This window comes from Rattus norvegicus, chromosome 1 (genome assembly GCF_021556685.1).
Source record: "Rattus norvegicus strain SHRSP/BbbUtx chromosome 1, alternate assembly SHRSP_T2T, whole genome shotgun sequence".
Classification (NCBI taxonomy): domain Eukaryota; kingdom Metazoa; phylum Chordata; class Mammalia; order Rodentia; family Muridae; genus Rattus; species Rattus norvegicus.
The window spans coordinates 154,165,557-154,186,078 of record NC_141534.1 but is presented as its reverse complement, the minus strand read 5'-3'; the positions used below and the strand labels follow the sequence as shown (position 1 = coordinate 154,186,078).

General features: G+C 35.9%; 1 protein-coding gene across 6 annotated transcripts in view; it reads right to left on the bottom strand.

Moving 5' to 3' along the window:
* Positions 1–20,522, bottom strand: part of Grm5 (glutamate metabotropic receptor 5) — a 561,776-nt gene that overhangs the window by 254,790 nt on the left and 286,464 nt on the right.

Genomic DNA, 20,522 nt, shown 5'->3' with positions numbered 1-20,522 from the left:
AAACTGGAACAAACAAAAACAAAAAACCATAACAAAACCAAACTCAGAGCCTTTTTTCCATGACTCTCAATGGCACCCGGCTCTGAGAGGGCATGATTCATTTTATTTTGTGTCCTTGCAGAGGTCAAGTGGGTTTTAGGATTTGGTGCTGTTGAAACAGATATGATTACAAAGTTTGAGGATCAGTCTCAGGCCATGTTACCCTGATCAACTCACCAGCGAACCTAACAGCCTGCCTGAATGAGATGTGAGGCAAATAAAAATCACATTGGATCATATCATAAATGTAACAGTATTTTTCACAATTAATCACTAACCAAAAATGGCAGATTGTAGCCTTGGGAGCAACAGATACTCCTAATTAGTTCTGGATGATTGACCACACAGGCCAGATTTGGCTATACATGCTAGAATGAATTGCACTTAATTGCCAATAGTAATGAAGCTTATATCGACTAACTAGGAAAACATCAAAAGCAAAAATGAAAGCTATTTCAAGAAAATGCTTAAATGAGACCGAAGCCTACTAATCAAGACAGCTGTTCATAGGTTTGTCAAATGAATATTCATGTTAGTATAATTATTTTCAATAGCCTAACTTTACAAATGGATTAAGCATGCACCTTCGAGTTTCTGAAGTCTGAATTTGTAAAATTTTAGGGTCATAGTTAGATTAATAAACTTGTAACTTATTTTGGCTTAAATCCAAACAAGAGCAATTTGGTTTGCATTAAATAATTTCAAATGAATAATATTAATATTAATGTTAACATTAATATAATCATATTCATAATGTTAATGAAAACCCAGAGAAGAAAATTAATCTTTAAGACCTGATCATAAAACTCCAAGCAATGTATTAAAAACAGATGGTGAGACATTAAATTTCAGTTAGACAGTCTGCAGAAAACCATTATTTATGACAAGATCACCTTTGTTATAAAGAAATTCTCAGCTTGCCTTGAGTTATAGCCTGTGAAGTTCTGAGAAATCATAAAATCCACCTCCTTCATTTTAAAACATTGAAACTGGTGCCTAGAAACTTGGAAAAACAAAAAATTGAAATGAACTAATAACGAGTAAGCACCTGCAAAATTTCTGTACCATTCACACCTTCCATTTATCCAACCTTTCCATAGTATTTGAGGGTTACATGTTTCTGATTCCAGAGTATAAATGAGGGATTAAAGGCTGGAGACAAAACAGGACCACCTAACTTAGGTCACTACATTGTCTTCCTGGCAAGGAAACATGGCCAACTGATTTGATGAATGTATTGAACTCCTACTTTGAAGTCTATGTATTTATTTATTTATTTATTTATTTGCATAGTTTTATCTGTCTATCATCTAGATATGTTTGCATGCATGCATATATATGTGTATGTATATGTTTATATATGTATGTATGTATGTATCTGTCTATCTATCTGTTGTCTATTTATTTTAGTTTTTGTTTATTATTCGTTTTTAAGATAGGGTTTTACTTCTTAGCCATGGCTGTCTTGCAACTCCCTCTGTAGACCATGCTGGTCTTGAATGCTGCCTTTCAAATGCTGCTATAAAGGGTGCATGCCACCAGTGTCTGGCTGGAGTTTGCTCTTAATTCAGCAAGTAGCTCCTAGCAATTCTCTTTGACATGACTTTGCAGACACAACTGCCTAATTCAGATCAGTCTCTCTTGTTTTCTTTCCTTCCTCCCTGATCATCTTTCTTAACCCACTGCTCTAATACAAGGCAGTCAGATGGTCTATGAGCTATATTCAAACATTATCTTCCTCACTTGTTACTGGGAGCATTGAGGAAATTATTCAAATTCTGTAAACCTCAATTTCTTACCTGTGAAATAGAAAGAATATGAACAGCTAATTTAGTTAAGTATTAAGATGATCAAATTATATAGTAGCCAAGAGCAAGTTCTCCATAAATGCCAGTGTTGAATGGAGGTGGGAAAATAGAATTTATCTCTCTTGACCAGGTTGAATTTGGAGCCAATGCGTTAAAAAAAATTTTACAGTGAAATCATTTCAGATCTTTTATTAAATTATGTTATTGTTTTTCAATTGCAAATTTTCTTCTAGTTTACCATAGACTAGTAGGTATTTTAAAGATATATTTTTTATTTAATGTTTGTTAGTGTTTTACTTGCATATGTGACGTACACCATGTATGTGAATTGCCCGTCACATCCAAAAGAAGGCATTAGATGTCCTAGAAATAAACTTACAGAGGATTTTTGTCACTGTGCAAATATTTGGAATGAGAACTGAACAAGGAGCAAGAGTGATCAGGACTCATGTCAGTGTTTTCTGTGTTCTGCCTAGATACTTCCTAAGGTTTGTGCTTATGACTAGGATACTCCTAATCCTCTGTTCATCTTTGTAAATTTGTAATACTTCTCTAGGTCTTGACCTTCTCACATGGAAAGTACGGAAAAGCAAGCAAGCAAACAAATACTGTTCTTGACAATTTTAGTTGTCTCTGGAAACACAGGATTACCAGTTCAAGGCCAACTGAGGTATATGGTGATATTTGATAAATAACTAACAATAAGTAAATAATGTAAAAATAGCAAATCCATATTTTCTACTTAGTCTGATTAAAATAGAAATAAAATGTTCTCTTGAAGATCATTGAAGTATTGCTAGACTCTAGAAGTTATAATAAATTAGTTAATATGGGAAATTTGTCTTATATCTGAACTTAAAAATAGGATTATTGCTTTTGAAATTTGAGTGTGTATATTTCACAGCATGGAGGGTATGCAGCTGCCCAGCAATTGTGCTGCCTAAGGCTATTTAGAAATCGTGTTTAAAAAAAAAGAATTCTGAAGGTTGAAATTCAAACTAAGGATTTCCCCCCAATCAGAAAAGATTTTCAGAGTAGTTAGAAGTCCATTCCAGAAATGCATTTATCCCAAATACAGAAAATATGTGAACTACAATGTGTTCATAGATTATAACGCCTTTTTCATATTAAAATCCTAGTTTAGAGACCTATATGTCTGTCTGGGTAACAGGCATGTATCGTCACTGGGAGAGAAATAAACCAGTTTCTTCTTTGGAAATAATGTTCTATCACAGTGAAATGCTAAGTATCATGAATATCATAAATTTCCTCTTGATCTTTTTATTTGTCTGAAAGAAAAAAAATAACACTTTCTTCTAATCTCAAAACCGAAAGAACTGCAATAAAGCAATTTATCTGATTGTGGATTGCCTAGACTGTTTACAAGTTAGAAATATCCTCAATATATTTCTTGTCCAAAGATGATCTCTGCGAACTTTCAGAAATCTGACACTTTAGAATCCATTCTGCTGCAAAGGCAGAATCCCAAACACTGAAATTTAGAAGCTGACATTAGGAATACTGAATGTACCAACTTTGTTAGGTAGGTAAGAATTCTGTGGCCTGGGAAATGTGAGGATCTGCATAGTCATATGACAAACAGATGTAAAAACATTAACATACAATGCTAGGTACTAGTTACAGGCTCTGTAATAGTATTACTAATTTTCTTACTGAAACAAAATCTATAAATATTATAAACTTAGGTGATAGGGATAATTAATCATTTCAGGAGCAAAGGTTTCTTTTCTGTGAAACTTTTTCCAAAGAATATTGATTTTCTGAAAAATCAATTTAGAAAATTTTGTTCGCTACATATATAGAAATATTTGGATGATGCTGTCCATGTTTTTGCTTTTTCCCAACACATTTATAATTTGGAATAGCTATTAGTGATGAGAGATCATTTTTGAAAGGTTTTCTTTTCATTCCAGCATTCAGATTTATGTATAACAAACTGACTACTACAATTTAGTGGACAGATAATTAGTATAAAGGCCTACAATATGATCAATGCTTTTCATGACTTAAGTCTTGTATATATACACTTTCATATTATGGAATTTAGAGTTCATTTGTCAATATTAAAATGTTCTTTACTTTGATTATGAAAATGAAATGGTAAATAAAGCCCTAGGTATGACAAGTTCTAATGTTAGATCATAAACTAAGGAGGAGTTATATATTTCATAAGTGTGATTTAACTTTGTCTTTTCAAGTTATTACACAATGCAAAAAAAAAACCATGAAAGATCACATATTGTTTTACTCACTATATATAATGCAATATAAATAACAGACAACATAAAACATATCTTGCATATTATTAAGCAATATATTATATATTATAAAATCAGAAAACTTTAAGATAATAAAAATCACTGACTAAAAAGTAAGGAAAATGATGGAAAAATAATTTACTACATACAAGGAAGATCAGCGTTCTTTATTTCTCTGGTAATTTTACATATAAATATAATTTATTTAGGCTGTAAACCTTATTTTCTATTTCCATCCCTCTCAGAAACTCCACCACGTTATATCCTCCTTCCCTCCTCTTCCACAGTATTCTACTATATAATCTGTTGAGGCTGCTTACTGCTGCACATATGCACACAATGAGAAGCTGTCCACTGGAACATGAACAGTCAAACATAAATCACCTGTTTTCATAGAAATTTTGTGAAAAGGAGCAGTGGTTCAATTTATTCAAAGTGCTAATAAACGCAAACAAGAATTCTGTAGCCAATGAAATATTCTTCAAAAGGAAGAGATAAAGAATTTTCAGATAGAGATATTGTAAGGGAACTCATCACAGGCAGACTTACCCTACGAAAATGCTTCAGGAATTCCTATAAGGTTAACAAATGACACCAGGTAATACCTTCAAGTGATAAAAACTCAGTAAAGGTAAGTAGGTGGGAGATAATAGAAGCGAATATCATGGAAAGAGGAATCTTAAATTCTACCCTTTGTTTCCATATGATTTAATTACGTTGATCAATTACTAAAAACAATTATAAACATGAAAGCTAATAAAAAGTTAACTTTGACTAGCAATTCCATTTTGTGCTTTCTTTGACAATTTAAGAGAACAATATATTAAACCTACAATGTTGACTAAACATGAAAAAAACCATCAAGAACACCTGAGTTTGGGAACATGCAATAAAATATTAGATCTATACTTATAAAAAATGCCAAGATAATAGTACAAAAAGTGAGAAACTATCATAGGCAAGAGGAGCATGAAGTAATGTGATTACTCAGTGTAATGTGATAGCTTTTTGTGGATCATAGATAAAAAAAATTACACAAAATCCAAGTAAAGCTCAATGGACTATTATTTCCCTTAAAAACTACATCAATACTCTTTAATTATTTTGACAAATATGCTGTCTCAATATCATATGCTAATTAAGGTAAACCATACGAGAATGAGTAGAATAATATAACTCTGAATTGTCTACCAAATCTTTTATTAAATATAACATTGCTCAAAACTTAAACTGTATTCACAAAAGCAATTGAAGATTTTTATTTTATTACTTCCTATAACTGATAAATTATTTTGTGTGTGTAAATTATATATGTGTGTGCATATATTGATAACAGACATTATGTTGATAGTGTTCTATACTTGTTTTATTACTTTTCCATTATGGTATGTGTTACCAAAACTAAACCATTTTTCAAAGAACAAAAGTGTGGAGGAGGGGTAAGTGGGGATCAAGTACCATCACTACCCAAGACATTATTTAAAACTGACAAGTTCTAGGAATGGACAGATCACTTTTGTTTAATGAAGTGACAGTGGATCTGTTAATAAGAGTCTAAGGCAGACTTCATACTCAGCAGAAGCTAGTCAATGCAAATTGGATCACATCTTGTTTTGTTTTGTTAAGAGAGATATACTAGGAAGAAGAGAAAGTAGAGTGATGTGGAAAGATCGAAAGGATTTGGGGAAGGGGAGACTGTGGTTATTTATGACTTTTGTCAATAAAATGTATTTATTTTATATTTTCTTTATTTACATTTCAAATGTTATCCCCTTTCCTAGTTTCCTGTCCAGAAACTCCCTATCCCATTCCCCCTCCTTCTGCTTCTATGAGGGCATTCCCCCACCCACCTACCCATCCACTCCCTCCTGCCTCCTCCCCCTTGGCATTCCCTTACATTGGGGCATCAAGCCTTCACAGGACCAAGAAAAATATCCAATAAAAGAAAAGAAAAAAAGAAAATGTATTATTTAAAAACAAAAAAAGAAATACACTTCTCGATAAAGCTGACATTTAATATTAGTGGGAAAATACAATACATTTAGTAAAAAATTTTAATAAGGTTATATATATGGAAATATGTATTTCATGAAATTCTCAAAGAATAAATTAAAATATTACTAAAAATAACTGAATTAAAAAGTATAGATGAAGAACCCTGAATGTGGAAGAAGAGAATTAAATCTAAATTAACTCCCAAGGATTCACTTTTTACATTGGAAACTACTTTCTAATCAATCACATGACATGATCAGATGTTTCCAGAAACCAGTGTTTTAAAATATTAGAGAAAAACGAAAACATTCTTCCTATAAAATATGTATAGTTGCTAGTATTTAATATTTTATAACTGGGACATCCAACAATAAAAAAATAACACATGATTTAGTGTTTGTAGGAATGTTAATTTAAATATAATCATGATATAATAAATTCAGTTTTAAGGGAATTAACAGGTATGTCTGCTGCTTAGCCTCTGAGAGGATTCTTTGAATTTTAGAATGATATAAACATATTATCACTCATCAATACCAAACAACTTGAACCATTTTTATCACTTTTAGCTCAGATAAGTCATAAATCTACCCATTAATACACACTAGAGCTATGTGTTTATGAAGAATAGAATCAACCGTACTAGAAAAACTAATTAATTAAAATTTAATATCATTGTAAATTGGATGAAAAGATTTCAAGTTGTTGTGGATTCAGGTTTTATATTAAGGGGATCACTCATTACTGGACATAGGCCAATGTGAATTGCTATAAATATAAAATAAACTCATGATTTTTAAACTTAGTTCTAAACAAAACATGGAAACCAAATAATTCAGTAAATTTCTATTTTTTATATACTGAATAGTTTATACATCATATATATGATACACATACATATATATCATATATATGCGAAACTTAAACATACATATGTGTATATATATGAAATGTGTATGTATGTATAAGTTCAGATGTGTTTTGCCTACAGGTTCCCTGCAGTGTCCTGGCGCTGCACCCATGGATTAATAAAAGGAACCTCCATTTATACAGCTTTTGTTATCTAAAATTGTTCCACTATCTATCATAAACAGCACACAAAATTCATTATTATTTTTACAAATGTTTTTCATTAGCTAAGAATAAAATGTCCAGAGAGTAATTAGCTTAACCACTTGCTCAAGTCATAGAGTAGTATAATGAAATTCTCATAGAGTGCAGGAGGACTGTTCTTCATTGGGTCTTGAAGACCCTAAGAGATTTTGTCTAAGCTGAAAAACTATACATTAAAGGCTATAATTTAGCATTTCATATTTATTTGGGCTATCTAGCTGAAGAAGCCCCTTCATCCAGCAGAACCTAAGCATGGACATGCATACTGTAAGGAAAAGAAGTATCTACTTGATTTAATTCTGCTGTGTTTGAACTGCATCATGCTTTCCTCTGTATAAAGCATGAAACCGCTACAGGGTTAAAGAGAAAGATTAGTATTTTGAATCAGAAGAATCATTCAGTTTCCAGCTATTTAGCAACTTCTTATTATACAAAGATTTCATAACAAGATTTTGTTTTGTGTTCTTTCAGGAAGAAAAGGAAATGACATCAAAAATTTCTAATTTCAGAAATAAAGAAATGAATATCTTTCTACACTCTCCCTCATTCTCTCCTAGAGCTGCAGAAGATTCGTCACCCTTGAAACTGCTTTCTAAATTCTGTATTTCAGCTAATTTTGTTTTTTACATTTTCAGTCACAAAGCAGCAAACAATACATGTCATCTGATTCAAACAAAACTTCAATTTGCACAACACTGCCACTAAGATCCATTAACTCTGACTCTATAAATGTCTCCTGGATGCTTTTCATTCTTCATCATGCCATCTGCCCAGTTACCACCCATCCCTTCATGGGATATTTCCCTTCCACTACACAATCCAGACACTGTGGATTGCTTTCATTTCCTTGGAAACCAGATGTTGTGCTCTATGCCTGGAATATTTTTCTACCCCTAATTTCCCTACCTAATTGCCCCCACATTCTTTAGATATCATTTCCTGTATGAGCACTTTCTCGAACTCCTCAGCAGAGGAAGCTTTCATGTAGCTCCCCAACATCTCCTCTCCTTTTATCACTACAATGAGAATGGCTTGTGCAATTATATTTGTCGTACCCATTTATTAATTCTGGGATCTTGTTAATTATTTTGCTGTTACGTCCTTACCATTCTTCAATCATTTCTAATCAGGAAGTTCTTCTACTTCAGCAGTGGACCATGCCTGATATTTTTTCTCAAAAACTTAGCCAAAACAAAAAAACTTTTATCTATAATTTTTGATGCTTAAGAATATTGATTCTATAGTTATGGTTTAAATTTTTTTAGCTTTTCCATATAGATTTGAAATAAGCTACTTTCTCGTGTTATGGTATTGCAAAGTTTTCTGGGTTTCTAATGAGTTTTGTGTTGTTGTTGGTGGTGGTGGTATTTGTTTATCTGAAAAAAAATGGATGTGATACTAGCTTTGGACAATAGAATTCTAAGAGGTGGTAGTTAATTTAGATGAGAAATGTATAATTCGAGTATGAAAGTCTCAGTATCATACCATTAGTGCTGATAGATAGTTTGCATTTTAGAAATGTCTACAAATTTAGTCCTCATATGAAGTATTCAATAAATCATTCAGAAAAGAAAGTTGCATTACCAATTGGGGAGTTTTCAAGAGTATAAGAAAATGGAACAAAAATGTTAATAGAAGGAGATATGGAGACAAAGTTTGGAGCAGAGACTGAAGGAAAGGCCATTCAGAGACTGCTCCACCTGGGGATCTGGCCCAAACAAATACAGCCACCAAACCCAGACAATATTGCTGATGCCAAAAGTATATGCTGAGAGGAACCTGGTATAGCTGTGTCTTGAGAAACTCAGCCAGGTCATAATAAACACAGAGGCGGATGCTCACAGCCAACCAGGGTTCCCATTGGAGGAGTTAAAGGATTAAAGTAGCTGAAGGGGTTTGCAACCCCATAAGAAAGATACCAACCAACCAGGGCTCCCAAGGACTAAACCACTACCCAAAATGTACACGTGGACAGACCTATGGATCCAACTGAATATGTAGCACATGATGGCCTTGTTGAGCATCAATGGGAGGAGAAGCCCTTGGTCCTGCCAAGGCTCGACACCTGCCCCCACCACCAATGGTGTAAGGCAATCTCAGGGCATGGAGGTGGGAAGGGGTGGGTAGATGGGTGGGGGTACACCCTCATAGAAGAAGGCAAAGGGAAAGGAATAGAGGTTTATGAGAAAATGGAAAAGAACCTTAAATTCATCATCACAGGGGCAAATTTCCTAAACAGAACTCCAATGGCTCATGCTGTAAGATCAAGAATTGATAAATGGGAGCTCATGAAACTGAAAAGCTTCTGTTAGGCAAAGGACATAGTGAAAAGGACAAATTGGCAACCTACAAATTTGGAAAAAAGTCTTCCCTAACCCCACATCTGGTAGAGGGCTAATATCCAAAATATATAAAGAACTCAAGAAGCGATTAACCTCAAAAATCCAAACCGTGATCAAGAATGGGGCATAGAGCTAAACAGAAAATTTATAACAGAAGAATCTTGAGTGGCAGAGGAGCACTTAAAAAAAAATGTTTGAAGTCCTTTGTCATCATGGAAATGCAAATCAAAACAACCCTGAGATTCCACCTTTTATCAGTCAGAATGGTTAAGATTAAATCTCATGTGACAGCTCATGTTGGTGAGGATGCGGAGGAAAAGGAACACTCCTCCATTGGTGGTGGGATTGAAAACCGGTATAATCACTCTGGAATCAATCTGTATATCCTTCTGAAAACTGAAAATAGATCTACCTGAAGATTCAGCTTTACCTCTATTGGGCATGTACCCAAAAGTTGCTCCGCAGGGGCAACACAGGGGCATGTGATCCACTATATTCATAGTAGCCTTATTTGTGATAGGCAGAACCTGGAAACAACCCAGATATCCCACAATGGGAGAATGGATACAAAAATATGGCTTGTTTACACAATTATTCAGTTATTAAGAATGAAGACATCATGAGTTATGTAGGCAAATGGATGAAACTAGAAAATATCATCCTGAGTGAGGTAACTCAGATCCCAAAGAACATGAATGTTATAGACTCTCTAATAAGTGGATATTAGCTAAAAAATTACAGAATACCTAGGTAAAATCCACAGAATTCAAGAAGGCTAACAAGCTGAAAGGCCCAAATGATGCTCCTATCCCACTCTTGGGGGAGAATAAAGCAGGCAGAGGGAGGGAGGGATGGGGGTGGGAGAGAGAAGGGGAAAGGGGGACATGATCACTTATTGGGACGGGAAACAGGAGAGAAGACCTGAGGGCCAAGAGAATGAATGAAAATATGCAACCACCGGGGTTGGTGGAGGTGAGAAGTACGTGGACCCTCTGAATGTACCAGAGACCTGGCAGGCGAGAGACTCTCAGGACTCAAAGGAGAGACCTCAGATGAAATACCTTACATTGGGGAGAGGGAAGTTGTAGAGCCCGTCTCTAGTAGAAAGATGGGGCTTCGAGTGGAGGGATGGGGTTGCCATACTATAGTCAAAGGCTCTGACCCAGAATTATTCCTGTCTAAAAGAACTGCAGGGACAAAAATGGAGAAGAAACTAATGGAAAGGAGTTCCAGTGATTGGCCCAACTTGGGAGGCTCCAAGGCCTGACACTATTATAGTTCCTATGATGTCCTTACAGACAGGAACCTAACACGGGTGCCCTTCAAGAAGTCCAACAAGCAGCTTATTGAGAAAGATACAGATACATATACCCAACCAATGGACTGAAGTCCAGGATCCCTGCAGTTGAATTAGGGAAAGGCTGGAAGAAGTTGAGGAGGAGGGTGACCCCATAGGAATACCAGCAGTCTCAACTAACTTGACCCCCAAGATCTCTCAGACACTGAGCCACCAACCAGGCAACATAAAGTAGCTCAGTAAGGCCCCTGACTCATATACCTCACAGGACAGACTGGTCTGGCCTCAGTGAGAGAAGAGGAGCCTAACCTTTAGAGACATGAGGCCCCAGGGTGCAGGGAGGCCTAGCAAGGTAGGATGGGGTGGGAGTAGTGTGTGGACATCCTCTCGGAGGTACAGGGGAGGAAGGTGGACCAGAAGGGGGATAAAGACTGGTCTATAAAAAAAGATTACAGACAAAAATTTTAAAAGATAGTTTATTCTCAAATATTCCCGAATATATTTATGTATGTCAAAGCGCTATGCAACCTAAACTTGATTTTCATACATACACAATAAAGCAGACAATCTACTATTTATCATCTCATGTCTAGGCATAATTTGGTGTATATATATGACTAAAGTCAGATCCATCATGGGAACTCACACTTGAACTGAGATAAAGCTTACAAGTCTAAGCCTATCAAAATATCCAATCATTTGAAATGCCTTTCCCCAACAGCTAACCCTACCTTCCTAGTAAAAATGTCTAAGACAATAATCCAGAGCTTTTGGGTATGATTTCCATCAAGTGGCCTGCTGTTCCCTTGCAGTTTGTTGAATTTGTACTGTCACGTTTTGTTTGAAAAATGTTTATTTTGAGAACTGACTGTCTTTACTTCACTTCTTTGAATAAGAATCCATGAATCTGAAAACATCTAGAATAGGCAGTGACCTCTGTAACAGGTGTGTTTAAAATACATTCAGATTTATCCCTGGCTGTCTTGATATATAAACTTATATATTCTGTGCTGGGAAAATATTAATGGGGAAATAGAAAGCAACCAAGCTACAGTTATATGTTTACTTTTGTTCAGGGGTGTATTTTAAAGCAAAGTAAAAGTAGAATGAAGAATCAAATAGATAGATGGAGATGAGGGATTGATATCTTTATAATAAGTTTTCATAGACTTCCAGAACCTGAGCAACAGGATCATAGAGTGGAACCAGTTTACAAGGTGCATGCCAGAATCCACACAATGGTTACTTAACAACATTTTGCTCATATATATATGCAAAATGTCATTTATTCTTTTCAGACTTCTGTGTCCATATTATATTTAGAGACACTGTTAAGTTATACACAGGACTGTTGTAGCCATTTGTCCAGAATTTCCAAGCAGGCTAGTACTTCTTGATTGTGACTGAAGGCATCATATCAACATATGAACTTCATAGCTGGTTACCTTCCTGCTTCTAATGTGGTCTGTCAGGCAAGTAATGAGCATGTCCTGATGTTCTATGACTCCCCTGTTAAGCATGCACCCACAGAGCAACACTTTGCAGGCATGAATTTTGCCACTGTAGAGGAGGAAGCTATAGTGGAAATTGCATATCAACATCTCCTGTTGAAACTGACAAACCAATAGAGCTGAGAAACCTTGCTGCTGAACAGTTAGGAGGGGTAACCACATGTGCTGAGGACATTGCTGCAGTATGGGACAGAATTACATTAGCATGGCATTCTCTTTAATGACCTATATCCAAATGCTCCCTATACAGGAACCTTCAGTTACACAACCTGTGAATACTGCAGACATCAGTTCACGTAGTGCAGGAGAGATCAGCCACAGTTTCAACACCTTTCTTGGGATAAACTTCAATAGTACTAATAACTAATGCTCTTTCGTACACTATCAGTCTTGAGAAGCATCTTGTAGACTCTTGTTTTTAACTTCACAATAAACTTATTAATCAAAGATAATAGTTTCTATCTGAGAGATAACAACAGAAACTCAGAGATTAAATAAATAATTTCTTAGGATCACCATGTTAGACTGAATTGGGAGAGCAGAAACATAAGTCAGCCTGTATCCTGAGACTGAACTCTAAATTGGAACTCTGCTAATACATAAATTGTGTTTAGTTATTGTGTTTGCTTCCGGATTATGAAATAGAGAGTATCTTTAAATGGAGTTACAACTACTAATGCAATCTGATTTTTCTGAGGTTTAACTGTGCCTTCTAAAAGTAGTGTGAGGATGTCTGATTATGAGAGTCACTTTGATGGAGAGACTTAGGCCCAACTGATACCTTCATTTGAAGGAACTTAGAGTTCATAGATTCCTACAATTAAGTCTTTTCTTCATTCTTCATATGTATTTTAACTGACTTGCAATAATATAGTATTTGAACAGCATGGGTTTGTTTAATTTTCACACTGAAGTAAACTGATTAAATTTTGCAAAAAGAAAATGGAGCAGATAGGCAGGTTGGTATGTCAGATAATAAATGAGATAGAAATAAAGATGTTTGTGAAACAGGTGTGTCTCACAGAAAGGTTTACTGAATCAAACAACTTTCCAAATATCTGACTTTTACAAATGTATATTTTACAACTTTCTTCTTGATGTCCATACTTTCCTTAGATAATTTTGATGTCCATGTGATTCGCTCACACAACACAGAGTAATTAAGATTTATTAATGACTATTTTAAATTAATTAATATTTCAAATCTTTTTTTCCACTTACAAAACATCTTAGTATTACTTTTCATTTTCAAAATGAATAGATGTAGTCAACACTCATGGATTTTGGAACTTGATAGTTGTCAGTTCTTACAAAACAATTTATGCATTACACATAGAAAATACTACTGACTACTTATACAGTGTATCTTTGATCCAGTAAAGTTTCTGGAAGGAAGCTCTCTTATTCACAAAAGAAAAGGTAAAAATTCCCTTTATCTGTGGAGGGTTGGTGGCAGCTTGAGGACAGCATACAGATGTCAATTATGCAAATTTCTTTTAAACATCTCATAATGATGCATATTAAAGTCCTCAGTGCCCTTGTTTCATCACAGAAAAATGATTGTTAAAATAACCAGGACAGCACTGTGGCCATAATTTACCTTTTATATTCTTCTTTCTTGGAAATGTTATGGTAGTAAATGACAGGGTGCAAAGAAACAACAGGAAACAATATGTCTCATGTTTAACTCAGCTGCACATTCCTGCTCTGTCATGTGACAGTAATAAACTATAGCACCTAATCTGCTGACATGTGGCACAGGCAACACAAATTTTTCTGTAAACACTTGTCTTTTCAGAGCTGTAAGTTCAAAGTGTACCTTTCTCTTAGTCTCTCTCACACTCAGTATAGAACTAATTAGAAAGTTGTGCATTCACTTTCCCCTTAACCTACACATTCTTATGTGCCACGACTACATTATTTTCTTTTATTATAAATCAGATTTGGTCCTTCTAGTGATTTTCTGTGGAAGACATCATATGCTTAGCAATACAGAAGAGTATGTGAGAAAAAGTTCATAACCTAGTGTGACAAGTGATGTGTTAGGGCTGGAAAATTTACAACAGACCCCAATAGTGTCCGCCAGTGGCAATCTGTTATATCACCCTCTGTTTCTGTTGAAGAAAGAGTGTCGTCATGCCTGGAAATAACTGTATCATAAGGAAATTAAAGACGTTTTAAATGATATGATAGGTGCAGAATTCCATTTCTTCTTGCAGAAATTTAGACAGCCCAATAGAAAGCAAACCAATAAAGCCTTTTAACAGATAAAGGACTGTCCATTTGGAAAATTTAAGTCATAGCCACATTTTGCAGATGTTTAACCAGTATTTCTATGGCACAATCTTTGCTGATATGGTTATATAGAGATATATTGATCATATTCTCTATAATATATAGACATAGGAAACTCATTTTATCCAACAGTTTAAAATAATCCTCAAGATCATGAGATGTAGAATACTATACTCAGTTTAGCATGTGTTGATAACACACACACACACACACACACACACACACACACACACACACACACACACACAAGGACATTTAGATTACTAGAATTAAGCAGAGCTTTTAAAAGCTTCCAAACGTATTTATCAGAGGATTGTCAGTGGAAGTGGAGGGTACAGGATTATCTTTCTATCTCAACTGAAATGATGCCATGGTAAGTACTCTGTTACTTAGTAACATTAAAATTGCAATTAAGTTCCCTTATAATTAAAGATCTTCAAATAAATAGTTTTGTGAACAAATTACATACTTCACCAGAATTTTATTCCTTTTATCTTGGTAATTATTTCACTCAATTTCTAAATGCAGGAGCATGATCTTCTTCTCTAAATGCTTTTCTAGATTCTAAAGAATAAAGTCACCTTATTCTAAAGCTCAATTAAGAGATAAGCATTGATAAAGAAAAAGGGCTCAAGGTCATAAATAACAAATTCAGAATATGGAATGAAGAGATTGAATTATATTCATTGGACTTCAAATATTTATACATAAGTAAAAAATGAAGCAACTGAAAAATCATATCTGGGAGTGTTTCTGTAGTTAAGTTGCTTAAACATTGTAATGAATGATAGATTGCTCTCGGACACATTGTGAATATACAGTTCACATTTCCTTTATGTGTGTACAAACACATTTTCAGTAAAATTTGTTATAGCTGTTAAAATGACGACTCAAGACTTTTTTTTTAATAAATTTTAACACTTTTTTTTTGGAGAAAGGTGTCACTGTGTAGCTCTTGCTATTTTCAAACTTATTATATAGACCAGCATGTCTTTGAACTCAGAAAGATCTACCTACGTATGCCAGCTAAATGCTGGGATTATAACTTTTTTTTGAATGGACATTAAATTTATTTCTCTTCCAGAATTCTTTAGGCAGTCTACAAGATAATGCCAGGACACTCACTATGAATGTAAAGAGTCCTACTTTTGGCAAATCAGTTATACAAATGACAAAGTCCATGAGGAACTCATCCAAAGCTAATTTAAGCACAATAATAATACTTGATGATGTCCTGAGGGCATGACTTTGAACAAATGTACATTTCAGTGGATCAAAAATGCCGGTAGCATTACCTAGAGTAATCTGAATACTCTCATCTAATTTTCCCATATGTTTATCACACACAAAGACACACCCCCCAACACACAAGCACACACACAAACACACACACACACACACACATTTAAAAGATTAGTCATGAAGGATAATGAAAAGAATAGGGCGGATATCAGAAAAAGTTATATTTTCCTTAAATGGAACTGCAACTGCAATTCAATTGTCCAACTACCATAACTGTGGAAGAGAACTGTGGAAGAGAAATATTTCACACCACAACTTGGTAAATATCTCAAAACAATATACAAATGAACTCACATTAACCCACATGAGCAGAATAAGAAAAAAGTTTTCAAAATCATACACATGCTATCAAAATGATCGATTTTTGAACCACAGAATGAAAGTATAAATAGAGACATAGGCAGAAACTGTATTTGTTTTGCTGAACAATGATAGCTCCTGCATTCTAATATATTAAAGTTGACTTGTAAATTATATGATGTTTTCTTTTTTATTGAATTTTTTAATCTACATTTCAAATGTTATCCCCTTTCCTGGTTTCCCATCCATAAACGGTCTATCCTATTCCCCATTCCCCCTGCTTCTATGAGGATTTCCCTCCACTCCCACATATCCCTTCCTGTTGCCCTACCCTGACGTTCCCCTACTCTGGGGCATCAAGCCTTGGCATGACCAAGGGCTTCTCCTACCATTGATGCCCAACAAGCCATCCTCTGCTACATATACAGCTGCAGCGATGGGTTTGTCCATGTGAACTCTTTGGATGGTGGTTTAGTCCCTGAGATCTCTGGTTGGTTGTTGGTATTGTTGTTGTTCTCATGAGGTTGCAAACCCCTTCAGCTCCTTCAATCTTTCTCTAACTCCTTCAATGCGGACCCCATTCTCATTTCAATGGTTGGCTGCGAGCATCCCCATCTGTTTTTGTCATGCTCTGGCAGATTCTCTCAGGACACAGCTATATCAGGTTCCTGTCAGCTTGCGGTTCTTGGCATAAGCAATATTGCCTGGGTTTGGTGGCTGTTTAGGGGCTAGATTCCTAAGAGGGGCAGTCTCTGTGTGGCCTTTTCTTCAGTGTCTTCTCCAAACCTTGTCTCTGCATTTTCTCCTACACATGATTTTGTTCCCCCTGCTAAGAATGTCTGGAGTATCCACCCTTTGGTTGTTTTTCTTCTTGAGATTCATGTTGTCTGTGAATTTTACCTTGGGTAATCCATGCATTTGGGCTAATACTCACTTATGTCTTTTATTTAATTTATCTATCTATCTATCTATCTATCTATCTATCTATCTATTTATTTATTTTTTATTTGTGATTGGGTTACCTCACTCAAGATGATGTTTTCTTTTCTTTTTTTTTTTACTAGATATATTTTTTACATACATTTCAAATGTTATTCTCCTTCCCGGTTTCTTGTCCATAAGCCACCATCCCCTTCCCTCCCCCTCCCTCTTATGGGTATTCTCCCCATACACCCCCCCTTACTGCCAACCCCCATATTCCCCTGCACTGGGAGTCCAACTTTGGTAGAATCAAGGGCTTTCCCTTCTACTGGTGCCCTAACCAGGCATCCTCTGCTACATATGCAGTTGGAGCCCTGGGTCAGTCCATGTATAGTCTTTGGGTAGTGGTTTAGTCCCTGGAAGCTCTGGTTGGTTGGCATTGTTGTGCTTATGGGGTTGTATCTTCATTTTCATTAAATTCTAAGAAGTCTTTAATTTCTTTCTTTATTTCTTCCTTGACCAAGTTGTCATTGAGTAGAGTGTTGTTCAATTTCCATGTATATGTGGGCTTTCTGTCATTATTGTTGTTATTGAAGACCAGTCTTAGTATGTGGTGATCTGATAGGATGCATGGGATTGTTTCTATCTTCCTTTATCTTCCTGCTTTGGGACCAATTATATGGTCTGTTTTGGAGAAGGTTCCATAAGGTGCTGAGAAGAAGGTAAATCCTTTTGTTATAGGATGGAATGTTCTATAAATATCTGTTAAATCCATGTGGTTCAAAACTTGTTAGTTTCTTTATGTCTCTGTTTAATTTCTGTTTCCACGATCTGTCCATTGATGAGAGTTGGGTGTTGAAATCTCCTACTATTATTGTGTGAGGTGCAATGTGTGCTTTGAGCTTTAGTAAGGTTTCTTTTATGAATGTAGGTGCCCTTGCATTTGGAGCATAGATATTTAGGATTGAGAGTTCATCTTGGTGGATTTTTCCTTTGATGAATATGAAGTGTCCTTCCTTATCTTTTTTAATGGCTTTTGGTTAAAAATCGATTTTATTTGATATTACAATGGCAACTCCAGCTTGTTTCTTTGGTCCATTTGCTTGGAAAGTTGTTTTCCAGCCATTCACTCTGAGGTAATGCTGTCTTTGTCTCTGAGGTGCATTTCCTGCATGCAGCAAAATGCTGGGTCTTCTTTATGTATCCAGTCCGTTAGTCTATGCCTTTTTACTGGGGAATTGAGTCCATTGATCTTGAGAGATATTAAGGAATAATGATTGTCGCTTCCTGTTATTTTTGTTGTTAGAGTTGGAATTAGGTTTGTTTGTTTTGCTTTTGGTTTCATTGCAAGGAAGTTGTATGCTTGCTTTCTGTACAGTGTAGTTTCCCTCCTTGTTTTGGAGTTTTCCATCTATTATCCTTTGTAGGACTGGATTTGTAGAAAGATACTGTGTAAATTTGGTTTTGTCCTGGAATATCTCAGTTTCTCCATCTATGTTAATTGAGAGTTTTGCAGGATACAGTACCCTGGGCTGGCATTTGTGTTCTCTTAGAGTCTGTATGACACCTGTCCAGGATCTTCTGGCTTTCATAGTCTCTGGTGAGAAGTCTGGTGTAATTCTGATAGTTCTGCCTTTATATATCTTTTGACATTTTTCCCTTAGTGCTTTTAATATTCTTTCTTTGTTTTGTGCATTTGGTGTTTTAACTATTATATGACTGTAGGAATTTCTTCTGGTCCAATCTATTTGGAGTGCTGTGGGCTTCTTGTGTGTTTATGGGCATCTCTTCCCTAAGGAAGTTTCTTCTATAATTTTGTTGAATATATTCACTGGCCCTTTAAGTTGGGAGTCTTGACTTTCATCTACACCTATTGTCCTTGGGTTTGATCTTCTCATTGTGTCCTGGATTTCCTGTATGTTTTGGGACAGGAACTTTTTGCGTTTTACATTATCTTTGACAGTTGTGTCAATGTTTTCTGTGCTATCTTCTGCCCCTGAGATTCTCTCTTCTATCTCTTGTATCTGTTGGTGATGCTTGTATCTAGGCTCCTTGTCTCTTCCTTAGGTTTTCTATATCCAAGGTTGTCTCCCTTTCTGCTCTCTTTATTGTTTCTAGTTCCATTTCCAATTCATTTACCTGTTTGGTTGTGCTTTCCTGTAATTCCTTCAGGGATTTTTTGTGTTTCCTCTCTAAGGGCTTTTACCTGCTTACTTGTGTTTTCCTGCATTTCTTTAAGGGAGTTCTTTATATCTTTCTTAAAGTCCTCCATCATTATCAAAAAATGTGATTTTAAATCCGAATATTGCTTTTCTGGTGTGTTTGTATATCCTGTATTTTCTTTGGTGGGAGAACTGGGCTCTGATAATGCCAAGTAGTCTTTGTTTCTGTTTCTTAGGTTCCTGTGCTTGCCTCTAGCTATTGGGTTGTCTCTGGTGTTTGCTTGTCTTGTTGTTTCTGAGAATGACTTGACACTGCTGTAGGCCTCTGTGTCAGCACTCCTGTAGAACTGTTTTCCTGTTTTCTTTCAGCCTTTCCTGGGAACAGGTGCTCTGATTTCAGGTGTGTTAACATTCTTGAAGAGACTCTTCCAGTTCTAGGCATGGGCAGGAATCAAAGGGTCCTGCCCTTGATTGCTCCTAGGTCCTTGTACCCAGGAGGCACAGTTGACACTAGGTGATTCCCTCTTGGGTCTGGACTGTGTGCAGAGGGTAGTCTCCTCTGACTTCTCAGGAGTGTCCACAGTTCTGAGGATCCAGCTCTCTCCCCCATGGGATATGGGTGCAGGGAGCTGTTTGGCTGGTTCAGTTTGATCCTGGGTGCAGAATAGACCCACAGGTACTGGTGGCTATCTGTTCCTATATCCCAGTGTCCAGAAGCACTGTGCAGTTTCCTCGTGGATCGGGAATGTGGGCAGAGGTGTACAGAGGTGGCAGTCTGTCTTGCAGTCTCAGGATGTCTGCACTCCTGGGTGTTTAGCTCTCTTCAGGATGATAATTTCTAATTCTATCCATTTGCCTATGAATTTCATGAAGTCATTGTTTTTAATACCTGGGTAGTATACCATTGTGCAATTGTACCACATTTTCTATATCCATTCCTCTGTTGAGGGACATTAGGTTTCTTTCCAGCTTTTCACTGTTGTAAATAAGGCTGCTATGTACGTAGTGGATCATGTGTCCTTGTTATATGTTGGAGCATCTTATGGGTATATGACCAGGAATGGTAGATCTGGGTCCTCAGAAAATACTATGTCCAACTTTCTGAGGAACCTCCAGACTGATTTCCAGAGTGGATGTACCATCTTGCAATCCCACCAA